The sequence below is a fragment of the Mauremys reevesii genome, linkage group 12, assembly GCF_016161935.1.
Source record: "Mauremys reevesii isolate NIE-2019 linkage group 12, ASM1616193v1, whole genome shotgun sequence".
NCBI lineage: Eukaryota > Metazoa > Chordata > Testudines > Geoemydidae > Mauremys > Mauremys reevesii.
In genome coordinates this window covers 29871406-29883758 of record NC_052634.1, presented here as the reverse complement: position 1 = coordinate 29883758, position 12353 = coordinate 29871406, and the positions used below count along the sequence as shown (strand labels likewise).

Genomic DNA, 12353 nt, shown 5'->3' with positions numbered 1-12353 from the left:
AAATTTCTTAGGTTCTGTTGCCATCATGTGGCCATTTCATTTCACTTCTTATTGTTAAAAGGTCTGGGTACTTCAATGAGGCTAATCATCTAGTGGAACAAGCTCCGCAAGGGACGTGGTTAATTCCCCATCACTGCCCTGTGTAAATGAAGACCGCAGCTCATGCTGCAAGACACCTGGTGTGTGGGTGTCCCTGTTCCCCTTCAGAACCTCTGGGACATGGTGCTTTCCTCCTCCCACTTCAAGATCCCCATCATGTGGGTGCTCCCATCCAGGATCTCCGGTGGGTGTCTCTGTCCCCCAACCCCATGAACTAGCTCCCGTGTGTGGTTTCCCTTGCCTGCCCCAGCCGGGATCTGTGGGTGTCTCTGTTCCCCTTTTCAACATACGTGTTGCTTGGGTGCGTCCCTCACCCCAAGTCAGACTCCCCATCGTGTGGGTGCTCCCATCCCCCCTGCAGGCTCTGCGGGGGGTGTCTGTATAAAAAGAGACTGTGTCTCACTGTCTTGCCCAGGCTGCGCTGCAGGGGCTACTCACAGGTGTGATCCCACTACTGATTGGCACAGAAGTTTTGACCTGCTCTGTTTCTGACCTGGGCTGCTTCACCCCTCCTTAGACAACCTGGGGAACCCAAGCTGCCCCGGGATCACCATATTGATGCTGAACTTAGTGCAGACACCCAATTGGCACAGCCCCCTGCAGCCCAGAACTCCTGAGTTCAAGCGATCCGCCGGCCTCAGCCTCGCCAGGAGCTGGGATCACAGGCACCAGCCACGGGGCCCAGATTGCGTTGCAGCCTGGCAGCTGGAGCTTTAAACTCTGCTTGTGAGCTCTGTGCCTTGGCCAGACGGGGACAGCCTGGAACTGGGAAATGCTCCTGCTTCCCCCGTCTCACGTCGAGCTGCAGGCGCCGCTGTTCTCCCAGGTAAGATCCCGGATGTTTTGGTGCCCCCTTCCCCCGCCCAGGTGTCCGGGTACCTCTGCCCCCCATACAGAATCCTGGATGTGTGGGTGTCCGTCCCTCTGCAGAGGATCCCGGAGTGTGGATGCCCTTGTTCCCCCCTACAAGATCCTGGGTGTGTGGGTGCCACTCTCCCCCCAGCAGATCTCTGGTGGGTGGGTCCCCAGGGTGTGAGTGCCCCCATCCCCGGATACGGGCTGGGGAGGGGGGTATAACTGGCTCTCCCTGTCCTGCCCAGGCAGTGCTACAGCAGCTGTTCACAGGGGCAGCAACCCCACTGTCACCCTGCAGCTTTAACCTGCTCCAGGGGTGACCTGCTTCACCCTCCTGTGGGAGCCCGGGGACCCCGAACCTCCCAGAATCACCTGATTGATGCCGAGCTTAGCACAGACACCGGCTCAGCCTGGCAGGGTGCTGCCCTGAGCCCTGACAATCAGCTTCCCTCCGCCTCCGGCTGCACAGCGAGGGTCCCACGCGAGAGGCTTTGGGCCCAGTTTGTTCAGGAGCGTCCCAGGCTCCAGCTGTAAACTCCGCTGGTCAGTTCTGATCTTTGGCCACACGGGGGCGGCAGTAACGGTCCCATCTAAACGCTGTTTGCGTTCGACCCTTCGGATCACAGATTGTAACCCGCGGGCAGATCTCTGAGTGCAGCAAGATCCCTCCCCAAACTGAACATTGAAGCAGAAGCTCCCATTGGAAAGATCAGGATTTTTGCCTTTAAAAACAAGGAAAATGTCTCCAGCGAGAGACTGAAGAAGCTCAATTGATTTCATTGACTGGAGGTTAAGAGGCAATTTAATCACTGGTTTAAATACGTTTTACAAATTCCCAGAGGGGGGCATATGTGATTTTAAACGGTTCTTTAATTCACCAGACAAAGATTGAACAAGACCCCTTGGCTTGCAGTCGATGTTAGAAAATCCCACCTGGAAATGACCGTTTTTTAACCGTGAGGCTAATTATCTAGTGGAACAAGCTCCGCAAGGGAGGTGGTAAATTCCCCATCACTTGCAGTTTGTAAATCAAGACTGCAGCTCTTGCTGCAAGACACCTGGTGTGTGGGTGTCCCTGTTCTGTGTTTCGGGATCCCTGGTACATGGTGCCTCCCTCCCACCAGTTCAGGATCCCCACAATGGGAGCTCCCATCCCCCCACCCAGGCTCTGCGGGGGTGGGGAGTGTATAAAAAGAGACCGTTTCTCACCATCTTGCCCAGGCTATGCTGCAGGGGCTATTCACAGGCGCGACCCCACTACTGATCAGCAAGGGAGTTTTGACCTGCTCCGTTTCCGACCTGGGCCAGTTCACCACTCCTTAGGCAACCTGGGGACCCCAAGCTTCTCAGGGATCACCATATTGATGCCGAGCTTAGTCCGGACACCCGATCGGCACAGCCCCCTGACAAAGCCAGAGAGAGCAGCAGGTTTCCCCTATTGTTTCCCAATCTTGTTTTCTTGACTAGTTTCTCCTCTGCACCAACTTGCTTTTTTTGCTTTGCGAGCCTGGCTAGCTCAGTTGGTAGCATATCAGACATTTAATTTGAGGGTCCAGGGTTCAAGTCCCTGGTCAAGTGATAAACTACTCACCAAGACCTTAAGATGTCTTGTTGGAGTCCTCTTTGATGTTACTTTTTCTCTGCAGGATTTTCCCTTTCCTCAGAAGGGCCTTTTTGTGTGTGGGTTTGAAGGGGCAACTTCCTGACAGCCCCTCTGTCCTTGCAGCCTGGAGGAATAAAGGCCTCTGGGCATAGAGGATGTTCCTTCCCTGCACAGACACACACAGACAAAGACACAGAATATCCCTAAGGAATTACAATCACCTGCTGCCTTCCCCTTTCCTGCTGGATCCCCAAATGAATATGCTCTTCAGCCTAAATCCATGTCCCCTCTTTTCCCAGTGCCCCTCAGACCCAACCCTCAGTCCCTCCTATGCTCACTGCTCCTCACTCCCAATCAGAGCCTGCTCCTCTTCACCCTTCTCCTCTGTCCCAACCCACAGCCTCCTCCTATTCCCAGTGCCCCTCAATCCCAACCCACAGGCCCCCCCTCCTCACGCTGCTCCTCAATCCCAACCCAGAGACCCCTCCTATTCCCAGTGCCCCTCAATCCCAACCCACAGGCCCCCACTCCTCACGCTGCTCCTCAATCCCAACCCATGGCTCCCTCCTTCCCTCCAGCAGCAGGTGCTTCAGACCCCCTCAGGAAGATTTTCTTGCAAGGTTTCATGTATGAGTCTGCATGGGGATTTTACAGTATGTTGGAAATAGGTTGTGTTGCCGAAATGATCACTTGTGGCTGGTGTTGGATTCCCAGTCTCCTTGTTATAGGGGCAGGAGAAATAAAGGGTTGTTATCCTTGTTGTGTGAAGCGAGGGCAGCACAACTGTGCTTGGCAGACCCCGATTGAAGGACTCACCCTCACTTTAATAGCACTTGCTAGGCAGGGGACACCGGTTCCAAAGCCAAGTGGGCCATGGTCTGGCTGTCAATACTAAAATTTAGGTGTTAGACCAATGTTAAAACAGGGTGGCTATGGTGGGATGAATGAGTCCCTAGACAACATAGTGAGTATGGTGCCTTTTTATTTTCCCTCTTTTCCACCCAGGCTGGCAGGTAAACTGGACAGAGGCACCTCTGGGCGTGCACTGACTAAGGACAACAGCTGTGAGTGGGGTGCAGAGAGGGGATGGCTCATGTTAAAGGACTTTTGGTTGCCGGACTTATGAACCAAAGGGAGAAGGACACTGCCCAGCTTATTTGGGGGTGGGATTTTCCCTCGTGGTTTATGTTTATGTGTTGGGGCTGCTGACATGACTTCTGCTAACCCTGGGTTTACATTGCAGTGTAGACATACCCTGAGAGGGCATCTATACTGTGATAAAACCCCCCTGGCCCGGCTGGCCTGGATGATCTGATTTGGGCTCCTGGGGCTCAGACTGGAGCCCAGGCTCGGAGACCCTCACCCCTCGTGGGGTCTCAAGCCCAAGTGTCTACACTGTAATTTTATAACCCTGCAGCACCAGCCCCACAAGCCTGAATCAACTAAACCAGGGTTTGAGAATAGTGACTTGGGTGTGTTAATGGCAGTGTAGACATAATGCTAGGCTATGTCCACACTGCAATGAAACACCCACGGCTGCCCCGTGCCAGTGCAGGCTCCCAGGCTAGGGCCGTGGGGTGGTAAATTTGCACCGTAGACATCTCGGCTCAAGCTCAATATCGGGCTCTGGGAGCCCTCAAGGTTGGGAGGGAGTTTAGCAAGCAAACAAGGTAGAACGGCAGTGGAATATTACCCTGGACTCAATGGCATTTCTCCATTGGTCTGTCTGCTTTGGGGCAGGGACAATAACATGTCCTGCTGCTTTCGTTATTTCAAAGGGTGGTTTAGGATTTTCATTCTCACACATGGTGCACAAAGCAGAACTCAACCCTCAGTGCAAACTAAATGAGCTACCCACAATGAGCCCTTTGGTGTGAGAGCTCAGACCTGCCCCTGTCCCAGAGGGAGGGGGTCACCTGTGATGGGCTTGGAACACTGACCTACCCGCTCTTAACTCCCAAACTTTCAGTAACTCTATTATCAGTGCCTGTGAGTATAATTTAAACCCTAAGGAAAGCCAGACTGGGCTAGACCACAGGTCTACCTAGCTCTGTGTTTTGTCCTCTGATAGTAGCCAATACCAGGTGCCCTAAGAGTTACTCAGCAAGGCACCACTGGGAGTTGAACCCAGGATCTCCTGTTTACAAGGCAGGTGCTTTAGCCAGCTAAGCCATGGTGCCTGCCTGTGGCAACAACACACTGTCTGCCCACACCTGACTCCCTGCCAACCCCACTGGGGCCTGACAAGCTTTGCTTGTGTTTGGATTCTGCAAAGCAGAGGAGCAGGTGAGGTTTTCCTTGCAAGCTGTGTGTGTGTGTGTGTGTGTGTGTGTGTGTGTGTGTGTGTGTGTGTGTGTGTGTGTGTGTGTGTGTGTGTGTGTGTGTGTGTGTGTGTGTGTGTGTGTGTGTGTGTGTGTGTGTGTGTGAGAGAGAGAGAGAGAGAGAGAGAGAGAGAGAGAGAGAGAATCTTTGGCCAGGTCTGCACTACAAGGTTACTTCAGCATCATTATATTGCTCAGGTGTGTGAAAAACACACAACACTCCCTCGGTCGGCAGTTTGTGGCTGGTGCACACACTGCAATACCACGTCTGGCGACAAAATTGCCCTGTTTTGGTGACAAAATAAAACCACCTCGACGAGAGGCCTACAGCTTTGTGCAGCAAACTTAAAGTGACAAATGTCAGTGTAAATGCTGCTGGTCATTATATCACCATAACTGGCCTCCACCAGTATCCCACCATGCCTGCCGTGAACTCACCTGCCCTGCATTCCTGCTACAGAGCCATGGGCCCCTCCCCTTTCATAGCTCTGGGAAGTTCTGACAGCTGAGCCACTATCTATACCGGGATTAGCTTGATAGAACTGCATTGCCAGCCTAAGTCATGTAATTACACCAACCTAATTTTGTAGTGTAGACCTGTCCAAAGAATCACACACACAACTTGGGAGCAAAACTTCATCTGCTTCTCTGCTTTATAGAATACAAACACGAACAACACTTGTCAGGGCCCAGTGGGGATTGGCAGAGAGTCAGGTGTGGGCCATCTTTATCCCAGGAGAGATGGACTCTAAGGGTACGTCTCCATTGCAATGTCAGCCCAGGTGTGGCACGCTGTGCTCAGAGCAGCACCTGGAAGCCCCATATTCACCACTCTCATATAATGATGACATGGTTTGTTCAAAGTCTGCCTGGTGACGTATCATTTCAAAAGTCTTGATCTGTTGAACATTAATATTGTGTTGGATTGTGTGTGCTTGCATTGTTATGAAGTTTTGCTCTGTGTGTGTTACTGAGATATGTTATGAGGTTGAGAAATGCCCCCCACCAACCTTTCAGGTGTGACAAGGGAGGAGCCAGACTCGCTGCTGGCCCATTGAAGGGATCCACACTCCCAAAGACTATCCCAGGAACCGTGTACAATGCAGACTTCTCCGAGATAGCACAGCGACAATGGACACTGCTTGACTCACATGGTAACAAAGGAGCTTCCTAGCAAGTTGGAAGAAACTATGAAAGAGGGGAAGAGACATCATGACTTGGCCTCTCTCCCCCACAACTCAGCAGCTAGAAACACACCTGGAGGACAGACTGAACTGACTCAGAAACAGAAGAGAATAATAACAATAATACTTTCAAACCAAAGTCCCCAAACAGACTAGTATTAGTTTTTCAGCAGAAAATTTTCAGTTTGGGGAATTTTGTTTTCTTAGTCAGACCTTGCCAAGGGAAGCAGGGAGAAAATGTTGGCATTGCCTCCTTCAGAACAGCTTGTCCTAGACACTAGCTCTGGTTCACTGCTCTGGCCTTGCTCGGGGTGAGGGTATTTTAATAATTTGGGCAGGTCCCACGGTGTTTGGGGGAGATGATGAGGATGTTCCCTTTTGAGATAAAAACTAAGAAATACAGCACTAGATAATTTCTTTTTTAAAGAAATCTGGGATTTAGACATTTTATTTAAAGCAAGGGAGTTCTGAGTTTCTGAGAAGGTTTTTGTTTGCAAGAAGCAACATTGTTTGAGCTGTCATTGTACCAAAGGGGGAGATGGTTGTCTACAAAGGAGGGGTGAAAACTAAACGCATCCAGTGAGGATGGGATTTGAACCCATGCGTGCAGAGCACAATGGATTAGCAGTCCATCACCTTAACCACTCAGCCACCTCATCTGAGGTGTTAGAAAACTGGACAGGAGGAGAAATCTAAGGCCAGCAGAGCTAGGGACAATAAGGAGTTTTTAAATACTAAGCGGAAGCAGGGGCTGAATGAGCTCCCCCCTCACATCTAGTGAGGAGCTGGGGGAAAGACTTCAGGAACAGACCGTGTTTGCATAGACACACCTACTCTGCCTAGGTATGCAGCATGATGGGGCCGCTTTCCCAAAATGACCCGTTTTGGCTGGTGGTGGGTTACAAATCACTTTATGACTGAATAGAATGAAATGTTATTATCCTTCCTGCATGAGTGAAGGGCAGCAGAACAGACCTAGTCCGTCCTGATGGAGGGGTCAGTGGGTGAGAAATAGCTTTTATTGGACTGCATAGATGTGATTGAGAACATCACCCTAAACCAGTGGTCCCCAAACATTTCACACTGTGCCCTCTTAGCCATGGCTGTGGACCCTCAGAAGGTGCGATCAAGATCTCGGGTTGGGAGTGGGTCTGTTGCTTGCAGGGGAGAGGGATGCAGACAGAGGTAAGGGGGTCGAGGCTGAGCTGGGAGCCAGAGGCCCAGGCTGAGGGTGGGGTTGGGGAAGAACTGGGGCTGAGTGGTGCTCCCTCCATAGGGGCTGGCTCACGCCCTGAGGTGCCCCCATGAATGTTCCTCTGTGTCCCCCTAGGAGTCATGCCCCACATTTTGGGAACCACTGAACCCTACTCACTAATCAGCGGCTAGTGATGCCAAAGCCCAGGGAAAGGGAGAACAAGTGCGGGGCCCCAGCACTGGAGCCATGTGAAGGGGCTGCAGGAGAGGGGCAATGGCTGGTGGCTCAGGGAGTTAAGGGCAAAGGGGGCACAGGAGGGGGCAGGAGTTAGGGGTGAAGGAGGCGCAAGGGTTGGGAGTGCAGGAGCTAGCGGTAAAGGGGGAGTGGGGATCGTCCAGGGGCAATGGGGAAGTGCCAAAGTACAAGCTTTGCCCAGGGCACCATTTCCCCTAACGCTGGTCTGAGCAAACAATTGGAAATGACCCTTCAGTGAGACCAGAACCACAGTGTAGAAAAGCCCCTTTGTTAAGTGGTGCTGGCTGAGGGCTTAGGGAGATGGGTTAGAAAGCAACAGGCACTTGTCTGTAGAGGTTTGATTCTTGCCTGCTAGACAAAGCTGGTGTGCGGTGTCTCCATGGCTGCACTTTCCGTCTCTGATCTGCCACAGGGAGCCAAGTCTAGACATATTCAGAGGCTCTATGCCAGGGTTTCTCAAACTTCCTTTCACTGCATCCCCCTTCTGCCAAAAAAAACAACAACTTACTACATGGCCCTGGAAAGAGGGACCAAGCCCCTTCACACTGGGCAGAGGCAGGGGAAACAAAGCCTGAGCCCTGCCCCAGTTAGGGGAGGGCAAAACCAGAGCTTGAGGGATTCAGCCCTGGGTGGTGGGGCTCAGACTTTTGGCTTCAGCTCCAGGCACCAACAAGTCTAATGCCAGCCCTGGCAACCCCATTAAATCAGAGTCACATCCCACTTTGGGGTCCTGACTCACAGTTTGAGAACCACTGCTCTATGCTGAGGGGAGAGAGTTTTCCTGTGGGTGTAGGTAAGCCACTTTGCAAGAGGTGGCAGCTATGTCAGTGGGAGAAGCTATATCGGTGGGTGCGCAAGCTGTGGTGTTTGCCACATTTAAGAAGCTTAATCAAACCCCATTTTTAAAACCACCTGTGGTCTGGGAATGGCAAAGGACCTCGATGAAGCAGGGTTTGTCCTTCAAAGTCCTGAAAATCACAATTCTCTATTCAGCTCATTGTGCTGGTATAGCTCAGTGGTAGAGTGGTTGATTGCAGCTCCAGTGATCTTCAGTTTAAACCCCAGTGTTCTCTTATAACCTTCTTTCCTTTTTTTAAAAAAAAGGAAAACATTTTCATTTCCATTCTCCATTCTGTTCAGGGGCTTCTCTATACGGGAGTGCTTGATATGAATGTAAACACTCAAGATTTCGCTGTCCAAATGCATAAAAACCTAGCGAAGCTGTCCATCAGCTGAAATCAGTTCCAATCCTCTAAGTGTCTAGTTTATTTTTTCATCAATTAAACAAAGGTATCATATGAATGCACATTTGCAGATCCCTCTTCTCCAGGAGCTATGTTGTGCAGAAGAACAAGAACCACATACAGCTGTAGTTCAGGAGTCTGATGACAAATGTTCTGAGGGCTGGAAAAAATGCCTTCTAGTGAGCTATTGAACAAGCTCAACCTGTTTAGCTTATCAAAAGAAGATTGAAAGGTGACTTCATTGAAGTGTTGAAGGGCCTTAATGGAGAGAAAAGGTTGTGTATTAAAGGCCTCTTTAATCTAGCAGAGAAAGGAATAACAAGACCCAGTGGCTGGAAGGTGAAAAGAGACAAATTCATATTACAAATAAGGCACAAATATTCAACACCGAGGATGATTCACCACAGGAACAAGCTACCAAGGAAAGTGGTGGATTCACCATCTCCTGATGTCACTTAATGAAGACTAGATGCCTTTCTGGAATGTGTTTGCCCCAAAAGTAGCTCTTGTGTCATACAGGAGGCCTGTGATATGCAGGAGGTCAGATTAGATGCTCTAATGGTCTCTTCTGGTCATAAAGTCGACTAATTTCTGAAAAACTGAGTGTAGCAGTGGGAGCAGCGTCTGATGTTTTCCTGTCTAGCCGGCTTGCTTCCTAGAACGAACGCTCCTTGAGTGGGGTGATCCACAGGGAGTAGCTCAAACCTCCAAATTGCCTGGCCAGGGGCAGGACATTGGCACAGCAAGGGAGGGGTGTGGCAGTGACATCACAAAGGCCTTTTGCAGGACCTCAGACTATTGGTCAAAGGTGGTGGGGAGGTGGTGACCTCACAGAGAGATGCTGACATCAGCCAGGCAGGACAGGGGCGAGGGGCCAGGGAAACCTCAGAGACTCTGTGGCTTTGCTTCAGCAAGTCTCCTTCTCCAGGTCTCTCTTTGAGGACTGAGAGAGTATTCGGGTTCATGTACGTGAGCGCCAGGAGGAACCTCTTTTGAGTTTTCTCCTTCCCTTTTAGTGATTTTACTAGAAAACAGCCGTCCCTGTTTAGAAGGTAAGAGCCTCCTCGAGGTTTGAAACCTGTTCAGTCTGATCCATCTGGTGACAGTTGAATTCTAGGCATGGAAAACACGAGCTTAAGGAGGCAGAATTTTATTCCGTACCTGGGATTTTGTCCCTTAAAATCACTGGGGACATTAGGGTTTGTTCTTTTTGTTTCACCTTTTCCTCCATCCATCCATCCCTCCCTCCTTTCTCTTCATCTCTTGCTTCTTTTGTCCTTTCACCTGTTCCCCTCCCAAAACCAGGAGCAGTGTCGGGGTGTGTTTGGGGCGGGGGCAGAAGAGGGGGATGGGCGGCATCGGGGAGGGGAGCTCGGGGGTTGGGCACGGGGCAGAGAGGGGATGGGCAGCACTGGGGATTGGGTTCTCGGGGGTGTTTGGGCGGGGGTAGAGAGGGGATGGGCGGCACTGGGGATTGGGTTCTCAGGGGTGTTTGGGGCGGGGGCAGAAGAGGGGATGGCGGCACTGGGAGAGGGGAGCTCGGGGGTGTTGGGGCAGAGGCAGAAGAGGGGATGGGCGGCATCGGGAGCTCGGGGTGTTTGGGGCGGGGCAGAGGGGATGGGCGGCACTGGGGAGGGGGCCTCGGGGGTGTTTGGGGCTGGGGCAGAAGAGGGGATGGGCGGCACTGGGGAGGGGTCCTCAGGGGATGATGGGGCGGGGCAGAAGAGGGGATGGGCGGCACTGGGGGAGGGGGAGCTCGGGGGGGTGTTTGAGTTCGGGAGCAGAAGAGGGGGATGGGCGGCATCCATGGGCGGCAGGTTATATATTTGTGTGGGGCCCGGGCCCCAGCCATATGCAGGGCTGGGCGCCCTGCTCCCGCACTAGTTGGAGCTGGGTCTCTTCCCGCCCCGGTCCTGCCTGGATCGGCCCCAGCCACCGCAGGTCGCCCCCCCCCGCCGCGACCGTGCCTGGAGCAGGTCCCAGCCCCCCCCCGCCCCCCCCCCTCCGCGTGGTCCCCCCCCCTCCGCCGCGTTGTGTGGCGTCCCTGCCTGACAGACCACAGCGCGCTGCTGCCCGGAGGGCTCCCAGCAGATTTGCTGTCTGCTGCCGCAGGGTCCTAGTGCCTGCCCACCGCCAGTACTGGCAAGGCAGGCTGCCCTTACCCTGAGCCTCTCCAACCCCAAACCCTCAGCCCCAGCCAGAGCCCTCATTCCCCCCGCACCCTAATCCTCAGCCCCAGCCCTGAGCCCTCATCCCCCTGCACCCTGATCCTCAGCCCCAGCCAGAGCCCTCATCCCCCGGCACCCTGATCCTCAGCCCCAGCCAGAGCCCTCATCCCCCCGCACCCTGATCCTCAGCCCCAGCCAGAGCCCTCATCCCCCTGCACCCTGATCCTCAGCCCCAGCCAGAGCCCTCATCCCCCCGCACTCTGATCCTCAGCCCCAGCCAGAGCCCTCATCCCCGCACCTGATCCTCAGCCCCAGCCAGAGCCCTCATCCCCCTGCACCCTGATCCTCTGCCCCAGCCAGAGCCCTCATCCCCTCCATACCCTCAGCCCCAGCCAGAGCCCTCATCCCCTGCACCCTAATCCTCTGCCCCAGCCAGTTGCCTCATTCCCCCCGCACCCTAATCCTCAGCCCCAGCCCTGAGCACCCCCACATCATGAACCCCTCATCCCCCTGCACCCTAATCCTCAGCCCCAGCCAGAGCCCTCATCCCCCCGCACCCTAATCCTCTGCCCCAGCCCTGAGCGCCCCCACATCAAGAACCCTCATCCCCGCACCCTAATCCTCTGCCCCAGCCCTGAGCGCCTACATCATGAACCCCTCATCCACAGCCCTCACCCACAGCCCAACCCTCTTCCCTAGCCCTGAGCCCCCTCCTGCATCATGTACCCCTCATCCTCAGCCCCACAGTCCTCACCCTGCACTCCCTCCTATCCCCAAACTCCCTCCCCCTTCCCACACACCTTTCCCAACCCCAAATTCCATCCCAAAGCCTGCACCCTTCACCTCCTCCTGCACACCCACCCCTGCCCCAGACCAGAGCCTGCACCCAGCACCCTTCCTGCACCTAATCCCCAGCCCAGGATCTGCACCCCAGACCTCCGCCGAGCCCCCTCCCAGAGCCCAGGCAGGTGGGGGCAGTGTTGGGGGCGGAGTTGGGGGCGGGTTCTGGGCCCCACCAAAATTTTTACAAACTTGCCACCCATGGCGGCATCGAGGGAGCTCGGGGGGGTGTTGGGGGCGGGGGCAGAGAGGGGGATGGGCGGCACTGGGGGAGGGGGAGATCGGGGGTGTTGGGGACAGGGGCAGAAGAGGGGAGGGGCGGCACTGGGGAGGGGAGCCTGGGGGGTGTTGGGGCGGGGCGGAGAGGGGATGGGCGGCACTGGGGAGGGGAGCCTGGGGGTGTTGGGGCGGGGGCAGAGAGGGGATGGGCGGCATTGGGGAGGGAGCCTGGGGGTGTTTGGGGCGGGGCAGAGAGGGGATGGGCGGCACCAGGAGGGGGCGCTCGGGGTTGGGGCGGAGCAGAGAGGGGTTGGGCGGCACTGGGGATTGGGTTCTCGGGGGTGTTTGGGGCGGGGTAGAGAGGGGATGG

At 54.3% G+C, this 12353-nt stretch overlaps 2 non-coding genes across 2 annotated transcripts; both read right to left on the bottom strand.

Annotated features, from left to right (window-relative positions):
• Positions 1-4663: 4663 nt before the first annotated feature.
• Positions 4664-4737, bottom strand: TRNAT-UGU. The gene has a single exon. It is a non-coding gene; the product is annotated as a tRNA-Thr (tRNA).
• Positions 4738-6639: 1902 nt separating this feature from the next.
• TRNAS-GCU lies at positions 6640-6722 on the bottom strand. Its single transcript has one exon. It is a non-coding gene; the product is annotated as a tRNA-Ser (tRNA).
• Positions 6723-12353: the final 5631 nt, after the last annotated feature.